Raw genomic sequence first — 17,836 nt, 5'->3', positions numbered from 1 at the left:
GGGCAAGGTTCCATCCCTCAAGCCGGTCCCGAGTGGCGGAGCGAAGAGCTTGACACGCCGAAGTGGTGACATAGCACGATCAATGCAGACCGGCAGAGTGACGCCGAAGTCCCCGGATCATTTTCCTGTTCACAAAAAATAGTGCAAACCGGAGATAATAGTAATAATGATAATTAAAAAAAATCATTGCATAATAAATAATTTATGCAAAGTGAGTAATAAACGACCAATGTCGGTGTCAAAACCGGTGGATCTTGGGTAGGGGGTCCCGAACTGTGCGTCAAGGCCGGATGGTAACAGGAGACAAGGGACACGATGTTTTTTACCCAGGTTCGGGCCCTCTCGATGGAGGTAATACCCTACTCCTGCTTGATTAATATTGATGATATGGGTAGTACAAGAGTAGATCTACCACGAGATCAAGGAGGCTAAACCCTAGAAGCTAGCCTATGGAATGATTGTTGTATATATTGTACATCTATTGACTAGCCTGGCCTCGGTTTATATAATGCACCGGAGGCCTAGGATAACAAGAGTCCTAGCCGAATACGCCGATGGGGAGAAGTCCTTGTCTTGATCGCCAAGTCTTGTGGAATCTTCCTTGTATGCGGTAGCCGTCCGAACTGGCCCATGAGTTTACAGCCACGGGGGTCCTCGGCCCAATCTAATAGATCGGGAGACGACGTGGTGAGTACCCCCTAGTCCAGGACACCGTCAAAGCCCTTGACTCAACACTAATCTTTATTATATATAGCTCACGGACTCGATTACATAGAAGGATCATAAAGCAAAACTCACAACTAGATCATACTAAGAACTTTTATTCTACTAGATCAAAATATTATCAAAAGGATCGAACTAAGAAAAATGGTAAAGATAAAAGTGATGGTGATACGATACCGGGGCACTCCCCCAAGCTTGGCAGATGTCAAGGGGAGTGCCCATACCCATGTGATTATGTCTCCTTTGTTGGTGAAGAAGATGGTGGTGATGATGGGTAGTCGCACATTGAGCGTAGGAGGTCTTCCAATTTGCGGATAATGCCCTTGAGTGCGATGATATGCTCCTTCAACAAAATATTTTCATGTGTGAGATACTTGTTTTGTATACGAGCTAGCTCAATCATCTTGAAAGCTTCGCTCTCGGTTGGGGTAAGAAGATTGTGATCAAGTTGAAGGATGTCTTCTGTTGCCAGAACTTGGTCCTCCGTGGCCTTCTTGATCCCTTCACCCTTGTTGATCTCCATGGGTTCTTCTCTCTTCAGCTCTATCTTCATTAGCCAAGCTTCGTTGCCCTCATTGTTGGAGGAGGAGGGAGACAACATGATGCTTAGCTTTGACAACCCTGGCAGAAAACAGCTCGAAACAAGAACAAGAGATTTTTGCATGATACGATGGTCAAAACCTTCGGGAGATTATATAATGAATTTTTACCGACCAAAATACGTGTCGTGTACGAAAACGGAGTCCGGAGAGCACATGAGGTGCCCACGAGGTAGGGGGCGCGCCCTCCACACTCGTGGAACCCTCGTGTCCTTCCCGGACTGCTTCTTATTTTTCTAAATATTCCAAAACGAAGAAATATTGCCATTAGAACTGTTTTGGAGTCGGTTTACTTACCGTACCACATACCTATTCCTTTTCGGAGTCTGAAACGTTCCGGAAAGTGTCCTTATGTATTCCTCCGGGGTTACGGTTTCAATAACATTGGTTTCAACATTTATAGGATTACCTGAGATATAATGTTTAATTCTTTGACCGTTCACCACCTTCAGATTTGTGCCTTCGAAGTTGTTGATTTTTATGGCACTGGAACGATAGACCTCCTCGATAAACGAGAGTTGTATAGCAATACATAATCACCTACATTAAACTCACACTTTTGTATCCTTTTGTCATGCCATCTTTTAACTTTTTCTTCAAATAATTTGGCATTCTCATAGGCTTGGGTTCTCCATTCATCAAGTCAGCTAATGTCAAATAACCTCTTCTCACTGGCAAGTTTGAAATCATAATTGAGCTCTTTAATAGCCCAATAAGCCTTATGTTCTAGTTCGAGAGGTAAGTGACATGCTTTTCCATAGACCATTTTATACGGAGACATACCCATAGGATTTTATATGCAGTTCTATAGGCCCATAATGCATCAACAAGTTTCTTGGACCAATTCTTTCTAGATCTATTAACAGTCTTTTGCAAAATTAATTTGAGTTCTCTGTTGCTCAATTCTACTTGACCACTAGACTGAGGGTGATAAGGGGATGCAATTCTATGATTAACATCATATTTAGCAAGCATTTTACGGAAAGCACCATGAATAAAATGTGAACCACCATCAGTCATTAAATATCTAGGAACTCCAAACCTTGGAAAAATAACTTCTTTAAGCATCTTAATAGAGGTGTTATGATCAGCACTACTAGTTGGAATAGCTTCTACCCACTTAGTAACGTAATCAACAACAACTAAAATATGTGTATATCCATTAGAGGCAGGAAAATGTCCCATATAATCAAAGCCCCAAACATCACATGGTTCAATAACAAGTGAATAATTCATAGGCATTTCTTGACGTCTACTAATATTACCAATTCTTTGACATTCATCACAAGATAAGACACACTTACAGGCATCCTTGAAGAGAGTAGGCCAATAAAAACTGGATTGCAATACCTTGTGTGCAGTTCTATCTCCAGCATAGTGTCCTCCATAAGCTTCGGAGTGACACTTGCGTAGGATCTGTTCCTGTTCATGCTCAGGTACACAACGTCTAATAACACCATCTACTCCTTTTTTATAAAGATGTGGGTCATCCCAAAACTAACGTCTCAAATCATAGAAGAACTTTTTCTTTTGCTGGTATTTGAAACTAGGTGGTATAAATTTAGCAACAATGTAATTAGCATAATCAACATACCATGGAGCAGTATGAGAAGCATTTATGACATTTAATTGTTCATCAGGAAAGCTATCATCAATAGGTAGTGGGTCATCAAGAACATTTTCTAACCTAGACAAGTTGTCTGCAACGGGGTTCTCAACTCCCTTTCTATCAATAATATGCATTTCAAATTCTTGTAGCAAGAGAACCCATCTAGTAAGTCTAGGTTTAGCATCTTTCTTTTCCATAAGGTATTTAATAGCAGCATGATCTGTGTGAATAGTTACTTTAGAATCAACAATATAAGGTCTGAACTTATCACAAGCAAATACAACTGCTAAGAATTCTTTTTCAGTAGTAGCGTAATTTCTCTGAGCATTGTCTGGAGTTTTACTAGCATATTGAATAACATTTAATTTTTTATCAACTCTTTGCCCTAGAACAGCACCTACAACATAATCACTAGCATCACACATAATTTCAAAAGGTAAATTCCAATCAGGTGGCTGAACAATAGGTGCAGAGATTAATGCTTTCTTAAGTATTTCAAATGCTTCTTCACAATCATCATAAAAAACAAATGGTATATCTTTTTGTAATAAATTAGTCAGAGGCCGAGAAATTTTGGAGAAGTCCTTAATGAACCTCCTATAAAACCTGGCATGACCAAGGAAACTTCTTATACCTTTGATGTCCTTGGGACATGGCATCTTTTCAATAGCATCAACCTTGGCTTTATCAACCTCAATACCTCTTTCAGAAACTTTATGCCCCAAGACAATACCTTCATTAACCATAAAGTGGCACTTTTCCCAATTCACGACAAGATTAGTTTCTTCACATCTCTGCAAAACTCGGTCAAGGTTGCTTAAGCAATCATCAAAAGAGGATCCATAGACGGAAAAATCATCCATGAAAACCCCACAAATCTTTTCACAAAAGTCAGAGAATATAGCCATCATGCATCTTTGAAAGGTAGCAGGTGCATTACATAAACCAAAAGGCATACGTCTATAAGCAAAAGTACCAAAAGGGCAAGTAAAAGTAGTCTTTGATTGATCATTGACCGACACAGGTATTTGAGAGAAACCAGAATAACCATCTAGAAAGCAAAAATGTGTATGTTTGGATAATCTTTCTAGCATTTGATCGATAAAAGGTAAGGGGTAATGATCTTTTTAGTAGCTTTATTTAATTTGCAGAAATCAATTACCATCCTATAACCTGTAATAATTCTTTGTGGGATCAACTCATCTTTGTCATTAGGAACGACAGTAATACCTCCCTTCTTAGGGACACAATGGACAGGACTTACCCACTGACTATCAGCAACGGGATAAATTATACCTGCCTCAAGAAGCTTTAGTATTTCCTTTCTTACCACTTCCTTCATCTTAGGATTCAGCCGTCGTTGATGATCACGAACTGGTTTGGCATCTTCCTCCAAATTTATTTTGTGTTGACATAGAGTTGGACTAATGCCCTTAAGATCATCTAGAGTATATCCAATAGCAGCACGGTGCTTCTTCAGAGTTTTCAATAATCTCTCTTCCTCATGCTCAAGGTTAGCACTAATAATGACAGGATATATCTTTTTCTCATCAAGATAAGCATATTTAAGAGTACCAGGTAACGGTTTAAGCTCAAACACGGGATCACCCTTGGGTGGAGGAGGATCCCCTAGGATTTCAACAAGCAAATTGTGTTTCAGGATGGGTTCTTGTTTAAACAATACTTCATCTATTTCCCTTCTTTCATTCATAGACATATCATTTTCATGGTCTAGCAAATATTGTTCTAAAGGATCACTAGGAGGTACGGCAATAGAAGCAAGACCAATAATTTCATCTTTACTAGGCAATTCCTCTTCATGGTGTTGTCTACGAAATTTAGAGAAATTAAATTCATGAGACATATCACCTAAACCAATAGTAACTACATCCTTTTTGCAATCTATCTTAGCATTACAATGTTCAAGAAGGGTCTACCAAATATAATGGGACAAAAGATATCTTGTGGGGAACCAAGAACAAGAAAATCAGCAGGATATTTAGTTTTCCCACACAAGACTTCAACATCTCTAACAATTCCCATTGGCAAAATAGTATCCCTATTGGCAAGTTTAATTGTGACATCAATATCTTCTACCTCAGCAGGTGCAATATCATGCATAATTTCTTTGTACAAGTCAAAAGGTATTGCACTAGCACTAGCACCCATATCACATAAGCCATGATAACAATGATCTCCTATTTTAACAGAAATGACACGCATGCCTACCAAAGATCTAGGCTTATCTTTAGCACAAGGTTTAGCAATTCTAGCAGTTTAATCACAGAAATAAATAACATGCCCATCAATATTATCAGACAAGAGATCTTTAACAATAGCAATATTAGGTTCAACTTTAATTTGCTCAGCAGGTGTATAAGTTCTAATATTGCTTTTACGAACCACAGTTGAAGCTTTAGCATGATCCTTTATCCTAACAGGAAAAGGTGGTTTCTCAACATAAGAAGTAGGAACAATAGGATCATTATAAGTGATAGTCTTTTCTTCAACTTTAATAGGTGCAGCTACTTTTACTTCTATGGGAGGATGATATTTAAACCACTTCTCCCTAGGGAGATCAACATGAGTAGCAAAAGATTCACAGAAAGAAGCTACTATCTCAGAGTCAAGTCCATATTTAGTGCTAAATTTACAGAAAACAACGGTATCCATAAAAGATTTAACACAATCAAACTTAGGTGTCATACCTGACTCCTTACCTTCGTCGAGGTCCCAATCTTCAGAGTTGTGTTTAATTCTTTCCAATAAATCCCATTTGAATTCAATAGTCTTCGTCATAAAAGATCCAGCACAAGAAGTATCGAGCATGGTGCGATTGTTATCAGAAAGCCGAGCATATAAATTTTGAATAATCATTTCTCTTGAGAGCTCATGATTGGGGCATCAATATAACATTGATTTAAGCCTTCCCCAAGCTTGAGCGATGCTTTCTCCTTCGCGAGGCCAGAAATTATATATATAATTGCAATCACGATGAACAAGATGCATAGGATAAAACTTCTGATGAAATTCCAATTTCAATCGTTTGTAGTTCCATGACCCCGTATCATCACATAGCCTATACCATGTCAATGCATCTTCCTTCAAAGATAAAGGGAAGACCTTCTTCTTAATAACATCTTCGGGTACACCTGCGAGCTTAAATAATCCACAAACTTCATCCACATATATTAGGTGCTCATCAGGATGAATTGTTCCGTCTCTTGCAAAAGGATTAGCTAGCAGTTTTTCTATCATACCCGAAGGAATTTCAAAGCAGACATTTTCATTTTCAGTAGGTTCAGTAGGTTGAGGAGAAACTCTTTGCTCTACTGGTCGGGGTGAAGATACCCGGAACAAGCCCCTCAGAGGATTACTTTCCATAGTAACAAGTGACAGTAAATTTCAGCACACTATATAAATTTTTCCTTACCAAATTCCACCTACCAAAGGCGCTTCACTCCCCGGCAACGGCGCCAGAAAAGAGTCTTGATGACCCATGCTACCTCTTGAGCACTTCATTGGTTTTCCCTGAAGAGGAAGGGATGATGCAGCAAAGTAGCGTAAGTATTTCCCTTAGTTTTTGAGAACCAACGTATCAATCCAGTAGGAGGCTACGCGCCAGTCCCTCGTGTTGGAGAACGTAGCAGAAATTCAAAATTTTCTACGCATCACCAAGATCAATCTATGGAGTAATCTAGCAACGAGGGGAAGGAGAGTGCATCTACATACCCTTGTAGATCGCTAAGCTGAAGCGTTCAAGTGAACGGGGTTGATGGAGTCATACTCATCGTGATCCAAATCACCGATGATCCTAGCGCCGAACGGACGGCGCCTCCGCGTTCAACACACATACGGAACGGAGACGTCTCCCGCGCCTTGATCCAGCAAGGAGGAGGGAGAGGTTGAGGAAGAGGGCTCCAACAGCAGCACGACGACGTGGTGGTGGTGGAGCTGCAGTACTCTGGCAGGGCTTCGCCAAGCTTTTGTGGAGGAGGAGATGTGTTGGGGAGGGGAGGGGATGCGCCTTGTGTAGCGACCCGACCCGAATGGGTCAAGTCTCTGTGCTTACGTGTCATCCCTGGATCGGTATGCTGACACACACAGTACTCGAAGGATTTATAACAGAGGTAAATCACATGTATAAAGTAACGTAAATACTATTACCTCAATCCAAATAGCGGAAGCAACAAGGTTGTGGATTCCCATCAACACCAACGACAAAGTTGAGTGTAGAAATCGTAACCCTAACGTATCACTTACTCATCGTAAGAAACCTGCAACATGAGACGTTGCGGCCCGAAACGGGTCAGTACATTGAATGTACTGGCAAATTCACACCATAGAGAAAATGATGAACAATGGCTACCACTATATGCATATTTGGCTGGTGGAAAGCTCTATGGTTATAAGATTTTTTGCGTAAAGCCAATTTTTCACTACTGCAAAGGAATAAGTTTATTTAACTATCATGGTGGTTGTTAAACATTGAGAATGGTTGACAGCATTCTCAATCCCAATTAAAAATAATTAAAACCCATCAACATTAATTAGAAGTAACATGTTGAGATTCACATGATATTCAAGTACTCGAGACTCAAGATGTCCATAACCGGGGACACGGCTAATCATGATTAGTTTATACACTCTGCAGAGGTTTGCGCACTTTTCCCCACAAGACTCGATCGCCTCCGTTTGTTTTCTCGCACTACATGGTGTTTGAGAAGACGGATGACCGAGACACAGTCTTTCAGAAGCGCTAGCACCTTACATGTGGGGTATACCGGTACACCTACATCCCCTACATCTGCTAGTCCACCCCGTAAGAGTTCGCACTACTTAGTCAACTATGCCAGAGCCCATAATGGCTTGTGGCTGCACACGAAAGTTTCTAGCATGAAAGATCTTATGATCCCTTTGAGCCTGGGTGGCGGTCCGAAATAAAAACAGGCAAGTCCTGATAGACATCAAGTGCCTCAATCCACCCAGATGTGTATTTAAGTTGCCACCTTAGATAAACCATTAAAATTATCAACTCACATCTGTCATGGATATCACTCACCCAATCCACGTCTACTAGCATAGCATGGCATAATAAGCAAACGTAGAAGTAACTCCCAAAGGTTTGATAATAAACAGGTAATAGGTACTACCTCATCTACTTCCCATCCCACAATTTAATTAGATCCTAGTCATGCAAGGTGAGAGGATTGATCTAATGCAATAAAACATGGGTTGTAGAAAAGGTATGATCAAAGTGTGAACTTGCCTGCAATGTAGATGAAGATGATTCGCACTTAAAACTCTTGATAGATCTACTCGTCACACTCCGGTCAATCTATCGTAAGCAAACAATAGTAACCACACAATAAGTACTCATCTAATGCACAAGTAAAACTCGAACGAGAGAACGAACCAGAAGGTTCAACTTAAGAACTCCGGTTGCAAAGAAAGAAGGAACCGAACAAGAAACTGAAATCAAACGGCGGAAGAACAACTCGGTTCTAGAAAGTTGAACTAGGTCAAAATTTTACAGTAGCAAAACTTGTTTAAGTTGATTAGACGGAACGGCGGTTTCGAAACGAAACTCCAGGCGCTTGAATCACCTGATTCCGATAAACGGGCGAGAAGATAAACTAGAATGAAGATTGGATCTGAGATCGCGATCGCGGAATAAATCCGACGAGAAGAAAAAGAAGAACGGTTATACGAATGGACGTTCGTTAACCTAGAAGAATCTGGTGATCACGTTCTTTAGGACGAACGGTCCGGCGAACGGTCCAAAGCAACTAAATTGGAAAAGAAAATGAATCCGATCTAGGGTTTCGGAGAAGAAAACCGAAACGAAAAACCGATCTAGAAAACCGGAATGGTTTAGCGAAAAACCGGAAAGAAAATGAATCGGAGAGAAAATGGAACGATCTTCTAGAAGAAAAATCGGACCGGGAAAGAAAAGAGACGCGGCGCGGTACCTCCGGCGAGGGGCTCCAGCGCCGGTGGCGTGGGGCGGCGGCGTGGGCAAGGTGCGGCGGCGGCAGGGCAAGGTGCGGCGGCGGCGCGGGTGTGGTGCGGCGGCGGGTGAGGGGCGCGGGGTGGGGCGCGGCTTGAGGAGGAGAGGGGGTTTGGGGTTTTTGGTGTGAGCAGAGGGGGTTTGGGGTTTTTGGTGTGAGGAGAGGGGGGGTGTTGGGGTATTTATATTAGGGAGGGGAGAGATTACTTGGGGTAGGGGACAAGAAATAGAATAGGAAAAAGAGTAGGAAAAAGAGTCCTAGAAGAAAAACGTAACAAAGGAAAGAGGAGGGGGCTACCCTAGAATCCTTTTAGGATTCGTAGAGCAAGAGGCGGCGGCCTGGGGCGCTCCTGGCGCCTGGCGCTGCGCTGCGCGCAGGGAGGCTGCGGCTTGGCTTGGGCCTTGGTCCAGTTTTTTTTAACTGATTCCGCGTGCAAAAAAACCGAAAAAGAAAACTAAACGGGCTCCAAAATTCTAAAAGTAAATTTTCCCCGACTCCTAAAAATGAGTCGAACAAAATGAACTTTTCTCCGGACCTAAAATGCAATTTTCGAAAACGCGCATTTTTCCCTATCCAAAGAAAAACAAACAAACACCGGAAAACGAAATTTGATCTATTTATTAAATCTTCATTTTTCCTATATTTTGGGAAAGTCATATTATTCCCTCTCTTATATTTTTTTGACGTCGGAAAAATAATTGAAGATGAAATAAATAAATCAAATGATCCTCTTTTCCAATTTGAGAAAACTCTCAAATAAGAAAATAACAAAATCCCCAACTCTCTTCGAAGGTCCTTGAGTTGCGTGAAATTTCTAGGATCGACCAAAAAGCAAGAAAATAAGATATGCATGATGATCTAATATATAACATTCCAAATTGAAAATTTGGGATGTTACACCTTGGATGTGATCTGCAGCCCTCCCCTTGCCCCTCTATTTATAGGGGAAGGAGGAAGGGAGGCCGGCCCCCTCTAGATGAGATCTAGAGGGGGGCGGCGGCCAAGGGGAGGGGGCTTGCCCCCCAAGCAAGGGGGGCGCCCCCTTTAGGGTTCCCCCCCCAACCCTAGGCGCATGGGCCCAAGGGGGGGATGTGGCCGGCCCATGTAGGGCTGGTTCCCTTTCCTCTATAGCCCATTAGGCCCTCCGAGAGAGGTGGCCCCTCCCGGTGGACCCCCGGAAACCCTCCGGTGGCCCCGGTACAATACCGATATGCCCCCGAACCTTTCCGGTGACCGTATGACAACTTCCTACATATAAATCTTCACCTCCGGACCATTCCGGAACTCCTCGTGACGTCCGGGATCTCATCCGGGACTCTGAAAAACATTCGGTAATCACATACAAGTCTTCCTAACAACCCTAGCATCATCGAACCTTAAGTGTGTAGACCCTGCGGGTTTGGGAGACATGCAGACATGACCGAGACGACTCTCCGGTCAATAACCAACAGCGGGATCTGGATACCCATGTTGGCTCCCACATGTTCCATGATGTCGAGGATTCAATCAATCCCGTTTTCAATTCCCTTTGTCCATCGGTACGATACTTGCCCGAGATTCGATCGTCGGTATCCCGATACCCTGTTCAATCTCGTTACCGGCAATTCTCTTTACTCGTTCCGTAACACATCATCCCGTGATCAACTCCTTGGTCACATTGTGCACATTATGATGACGTCCTACCGAGTGGGCCCAGAGATACCTCTCTGTTACACGGAGTGACAAATCCTAGTCTCGATTCGTGCCAACCCAACAGACACTTTCGGAGATACCTGTAGTGAACCTTTATAGCCACCCAGTTACGTTGTGACGTTTGGTACACCCAAAGCACTCCTACGGTATCCGGGAGTTGCACAATCTCATGGTCTAAGGATATGATACTTGACATTAGAAAAGCTTTAGCAAACGAACTACACGATCTTTGTGCTAGGCTTAGGATTGGGTCTTGTCCATCACATCATTCTCCTAATGATGTGATCTCGTTATCAATGACATCCAATGTCCATGGTTAGGAAACCGTAACCATCTATTGATCAACGGGCTAGTCAACTAGAGGCTTACTAGGGACATGGTGTTGTCTATGTATCCACACATGTATCTGAGTTTCCTACCAATACAATTCTAGCATGGATAATAAACGATTATCATGAACAATGAAATATAATAATAATAACTAATTTATTATTGCCTCTAGGGCATATTTCCAACAGTCTCCCACTTGCACTAGAGTCAATAATCTAGTTCGCATCGCCATGTGATTAACACTCACAGGTCACATCGCCATGTGACCAACATCCAAGAGTCTACTAGACTCAATGATCTAGTTCACATCACTATGTGATAAACACTCAAAGAGTTCTGGGTTTGATCATGTTATGCTTGTGAGAGAGGTTGTAATCAATGGGTCTTGCCATATTCAGATCCCTATGTATTTCGCAAAACTTTATGTCATATCGTAGATGCTGCTACCACGTTCCACTTGGAGCTATTCCAAATTATTGCTCCATTATACATATTCGGTATCTCTACTCAAAGCTATCCGGATAGGTGTGAAGCTTGCATCGACGTAACTCTTTATGTCGAACTCTTTATCACCTCCATAACTGAGAAACATTTCCTTATTCCTCTAAGGATAATTTTGACTGCTATCTGGTGATCCACTCCTAGATCACCTTTGTACCCTCTTGCCAGACATGTGGCAAGGCACACATCAGGTGCGGTACTTCAGCATGGCATACCGTATAGAGCCTATGACAAAAGCATAGGGGACGACCTTTGTCCTTCCTCTTTCTTCTGCAGTGGTCAAGCTTTGAGTCTTACTCGACTTCACACCTTAGAACTTAGGTAAGAACCCCTTCTTTGACTGATCTATTTTTAACTCCTTCAAAAACATGTCAAGGTGTGCATTCTTTGAAAGCACCATCAGGCGTCTTGATCTATCTCTATAGATCTTGATGCCCAATATGTAAGCAGCTTTATCCAGGTCTTCCTTTGAAAAACACTCTTCAAACAACTGTTTATGCTTTCCAGAAATTCTACATTATTTCGGATCAACAATATGTCATCCACATATACTTATCAGAAATGTTGTAGTGCTCCCACTCACTTTCTTGTAAATACAAGTTTCCAACAAACATTGTATAAACCTAAAAGCTTTGATCACTCCATCAAAACATATATTCCGATTCCGAGATGCTTGCTCTAGTCCATAGAAGGATTGCTGGAGCCAGCATACCTTTTAGCATCCTTAGGATCAACAAAACCTTTTATTGTATCACGTACAACTTTTCTTATGAAAACTGGTAAGAAAACTTGTTTTGACATCCATCTGTAAGATTTCATAATCGAAAAATACAGCTAATGCTAACATGATTCCGACGGACTTAAGCATCGCTACGGGTGAGAAATTCTCACCGTAGCCAACTCCTTGAACTTGTGAAAAGACTCTTTCCCACAAGTCGAGCTTCATAGATGGTAAAATTACCGCCCACGTCCGTCTTCTTCTTAAAGATCCATTTATCTCAATGGCTCGCTGATCATCGGGCAAGTCCACCAAAGTCCATATTTTGTTCTGAATCATGGATCCTATCTCGGATTTCATGGCTTCTAACCATTTGTCGGAATACGGGCCCACCATCGCTTCTCCATAGCTCGTAGGTTCATTGTTGTCTAACAACATGATATCTAAGACATGATTACCGTACCACTCAGGAGTAGTACATATCCTTGTCGACCTACGAGGTCCGATAGCAACTTGATCCGAAGCTTCATGATCACTATCATTAACTTCCTCTTCAACAGACGTAGGCGCCACAGAAAACATCTTTCTGTGTTGCATCACTCTCTGGTTGAAGTAAAGGTTTAACAACCTCATCAAGTTCTATCTTCCTCCCACTCAATTCTTTCGAGAGAAACTCCTTCTCGAGAAAGGACCTGTTCTTAGCGACAAACAATTTGCCCTCGGATCTGAGATAGAAGGTATACCCAACTGTCACCTTTGGGTATCCTATGAAGATGTGTTTGTCCGCTTTGGGTTCGAGCTTCTCCGGCTGAAGCCTTAAGCATCGCAGCCCCAAACATTAAGAAACGACAACTTTGGTTTCTCGCCAAACCAATGTTCATACGACGTCGTCTCAACGGACTTAGATGGTGTCCTATCTAAAGTGAATGCAGCTGTCTCTAACGCATAACCTCAAAATGAAAACGGTAGATTGGTAAGAGACATCATAGATCGCACCATATCTCATAGGGTTCGATTACGACGTACGGACGCACCATTACCTTGTGGTGTTCCAGGTGGCTTCAACTGTGAAACAATTCCACAATGTCTTAAGTGATTGCCAAACTCATAACTCAGAAAATCCCTTTTTGATCAGATCGTAGGAACATGATCTTATTGTTATGATGATTCTTAACTTCACTTTGAAATCGCTTGAACTTTTCAAACGTTTCAGACTTGTGCTTCATTAAGTAGATATACCTATATCTACCCAAATCGTTAGTGAAGATGAGAAAATAGCGATATCCACCGCACGCTTCAATTCTCATTGGATCACACGCATCAGCAAGCATGATTTCCAACAAGTCACTTGCCCGTTTCATTGTACCTGAAAACGGGGTCTTAGTCATCCTGCCCATGAGGCATGGCTCGCATGTGTCAAGTGATTCAAAATCAAGTGACTCCAAACATCCATCGACATGGAGTTTCTTCATGCATCATACGCCAATATGACCTAAGCGGCAGTGCCACGAGAAAGTGGTACTATCATTATTAACTCTACATCTTTTGGCGTGAACATGCGTATTACCACGACCGAGATTCAATGAACCATTCACATAGGGTGCATGACCATGAAAGGTATTATTCATGTAAACACAATAACCATTATTCTCTAACTTAAATGAATAACCGTATTGCAATGAACATGATCTAATCATATTCATGCTCAACGTAGACACCTGATAACATTTATCTAGGTTCAATACTAATCCCGAAGGCAGATGGAGCATGCGATGGTGATCTCATCAACTTTGGAAACACTTCCAACACACATCGTCACCTCGCCCTTAGCCAGTCTCCGTTTAGTCCGTAGCTTTTGCTTCAAGTCACCAATAATAGTAACTAAACCGGTATCCAATACCCAGGTGCTACCAGGACTACTAGTGAGGTACACATTAATAACACGTATAAATTTTGTTGAAGTTGCCAGCCTTCTTATCTACCATGCATTTGGGGTAATTCCGCTACCAGTGACCGTTCCCCTTACAATAGAAGCACTTAGTCTCGGGTTTGGGTTCAACCTTGGGTTCCTTCACTGGAGCGGCAACTGGTTTGCCATCCATGAAGTTTCCCTTCTAGCCCTTGCCCTTCTTGAAACCAGTGGTCTTGTTAAACCATCAACACTTGGTGCTCCTTCTTGATTTCTACCTTTTGCGGTCTTAAGCACCGCTAACAGCTCCGGGATCAACTCCATCCCTTGCATGTCATAGTTCATCATGAAGATCTAGTAGCTTAGTGATAGTGGCTAGAGAACTCTATCAATCACTATCTTATCCAGAAGTTTAACTCCCACTTAATTTAAGTGATTGTAGCACCCAGACATTCTGAGCACATGCTCACTAGCTGAGCTATTCTCCTCCATCTTGTTGGCAGAAGAACTTGTCAGAGGTCTCACACCTCTCAACACGGGCATGAGCCTGAAATTCCAATTTTAGCTCTTGGAACATCTCATATGTTCTATGGTGTTCAAAACGTCATTGGAATCCCGATTCTACGCCATAAAGTATGGTGCGCCAAACTATCAAGTAGTCATCAGGATGTGTCTGTCAGGTGTTCACAACATCCACAGACGACGTTGTAGGGGTTTGCACATCGAGTGGTGCATCAAAGACGTAAGCCTTCTGTGTAGCAGTGAGGACACTCCTCGGACTACGGACCCAGTCCACATCATTGCTTACAATATCTTTCAACTTGGTCCTTTTCTAGGAACGTAATTGAAACATGGAGCTACAACGTGAGCTATTTATCTACAACATATTTGCAAAGACAATTTAGACTATGTTCATGATAATTGAGTTCATCTAATAAAATTATTTAATGAACTCCCACTCAGATATACATCCCTCTAGTCATCTAAGTGAAACATGATCCGAGTCAACTAGGCCGTGTCCGATCATCACGTGAGACGGACTAGTCAACATCGGTGAACATCTTCATGTTGATCGTATCTTCTATACGACTCATGCTCGACCTTTCGGTCTTCCGTGTTCCGAGGCCATGTCTGTACATGCTAGGCTTGTCAAGTCAACCTAAGTGTATTGCGTGTGTAAATCTGGCTTACGCCCGTTGTATTCGAACGTTAGAATCTATCACACCCGATCATCACGTGGTGCTTTGAAACAACGAACCTTCGCAATGGTGCACAGTTAGGGGAACACTTTTCTTGAAATTTTAGTGAGGGATCATCTTATTTAAGCTACCATCGTTCTAAGCAAATAAGATGTAAAACATGATAAACATCACATGCAATCAAATAGTGACATGATATGGCCAATATCATTTTGCTCCTTTTGATCTCCATCTCCGGGGCTCCATGATCATCGTTGTCACCGGCATGACACCATGATCTCCATCATCGTGTCTTCTTGAAGTTGTCTCGTCATCTATTACTTCTACTACTATGGCTAACGCTTTAGTAATAAAGTAAAGTAATTACATGACGTTTATGTTTACACGCAGGTCATAAATAAATTAAGACAACTCCTATGGCTCCTGCCGGTTGTCATACTCATCGACATGCAAGTCGTGATTCCTATTACAAGAACATGATCAATCTCATACATCACATATATCATTCATCACATCCTTTTGGCCATATCACATCACAAGGCATATGCTGCAAAAACAAGTTAGACATCCTCTAATTGTTGTTGCAAGTTTTTACGTGGCTGCTATAGGTTTCTAGCAAGAACGTTTCTTACCTACGCGAAAACCACAACGTGATATGCCAATTTCTATTTACCCTTCATAAGGACCCTTTTCATCGAATCCGATCCGACTAAAGTGGGAGAGACAGACACCCGCTAGCCACCTTATGCAACTAGTGCATGTCAGTCGGTGGAACCAGTCTCACGTAAGAGTACGTGTAAGGTCGGTCTGGGCTGCTTCATCCCACGATCCCGCCGAATCAAGATAAGACTAGTAACGGCAAGTAAATTGACAAAATCGACGCCCACAACTGCTTTTTGTTCTACTCGTTCATAGAAACTATGCATAGACCTAGCTCATGATGCCACTGTTGGGGAACGTAGCAGAAATTCAAAATTTTCTACGCATCACCAAGATCAATCTATGGAGTAATCTAGCAACGAGGGGAAGGAGAGTGCATCTACATACCCTTGTAGATCGCTAAGCGGAAGCGTTCAAGTGAACGTGGTTGATGGAGTCGTACTCGTCGTGATCCAAATCACCGATGATCCTAGCGCCGAACGGACGGCGCCTCCGCGTTCAACACACATACGGAACGGAGACGTCTCCCGCGCCTTGATCCAGCAAGGAGGAGGGAGAGGTTGAGGAAGAGGGCTCCAACAGCAGCACGACGGCGTGGTGGTGGTGGAGCTGCAGTACTCCGGTAGGGCTTCGCCAAGCTTTTGCGGAGGAGGAGATGTGTTGGAGAGGGGAGGGGCTACGCCTTGGATGTGATCTGCAGCCCTCCCCTTGCCCCTCTATTTATAGGGGAAGGAGGAAGGGGGGCTAGCCCCCTCTAGATGAGATCTAGAGGGGGGCGGCGGCCAAGGGGAGGGGGCTTGCCTGTAGGGTTTCGTAGTAATTTCAAAAAAATTCCTACGCACACGCAAGATCATGGTGATGCATAGCAACGAGAGGGGGATAGTGTGATCTACGTACCCTTGTAGATCGACAACGGAAGCGTTAACTTGGTTGATGTAGTCGTACGTCTTCACGGCCCGACCGATCAAGCACCGAAAGTACGGCACCTCCGAGTTCTAGCACACGTTCAGCTCGAGGACGATCCCCAGACTCCGATCCAGCAAAGTGTCGGGGAAGAGTTCCGTCAGCACGACGGCGTGGTGATGATCTTGATGTACTACTGTCGCAGGGCTTCGCCTAAGCACCGCTGCAATATTATCGAGGACTATGGTGGAAGGGGGCACCACACACGGCTAAGAATATGATCACATGGATCAACTTGTGTGTCAAGGGGTGCCCCCTGCCCCCGTATATAAAGGATCAAGGGGAGGAGGCCGGCCGGCCCTCTATGGAGCGCCAAGGAGGAGTCCTCCTCCTAGTAGGAGTAGGACTCCTACTAGGAGGGGGAAAGAAGTGGGGAGGGAGAGGGAAAGGGGGGCGCCCCCCCCTCTCCTAGTCCAATTCGGACCAGGGGGGAGGAGGCGCGCGGCCCACCTTTGGCTGCCCCTCTCTCTCTCCACTAAGGCCCATATGGCCCATTACTTCTCCCAGGGGGGGTTCCGGTAACCCTCCGGCTCTCCGGTTTTCTCCGAAATCACCTGGAACACTTCCGGTGTCCGAATATAGCCGTCCAATATATCAATCTTTATGTCTCGACCATTTCGAGACTCCTCGTCATGTCCGTGATCACATCCGGGACTCCGAACTAACTTCGGTACATCAAAACTCATAAACTCATAATATAACTGTCATCGAAACCTAAAGCGCGCGGACCCTACGGGTTCGAGAACAATGTAGACATGACCGAAACACGTCTCCGGTCAATAACCAATAGCGGAACCTGGATGCTCATATTGGCTCCTACATATTCTACGAAGATCTTTTATCGGTCAGACCGCATAACGACATACGTTGTTCCCTTTGTCATCGGTATGTTACTTGCCCGAGATTCGATCGTCGGTATCCC

The sequence above is a fragment of the Triticum urartu genome, chromosome 5A (assembly GCF_056163025.1).
Source record: "Triticum urartu cultivar PI428250 chromosome 5A, HENAU_Tu73, whole genome shotgun sequence".
NCBI classification, from domain to species: Eukaryota; Viridiplantae; Streptophyta; class Magnoliopsida; order Poales; family Poaceae; genus Triticum; species Triticum urartu.
Note: the sequence above shows the minus strand (reverse complement) of the source record.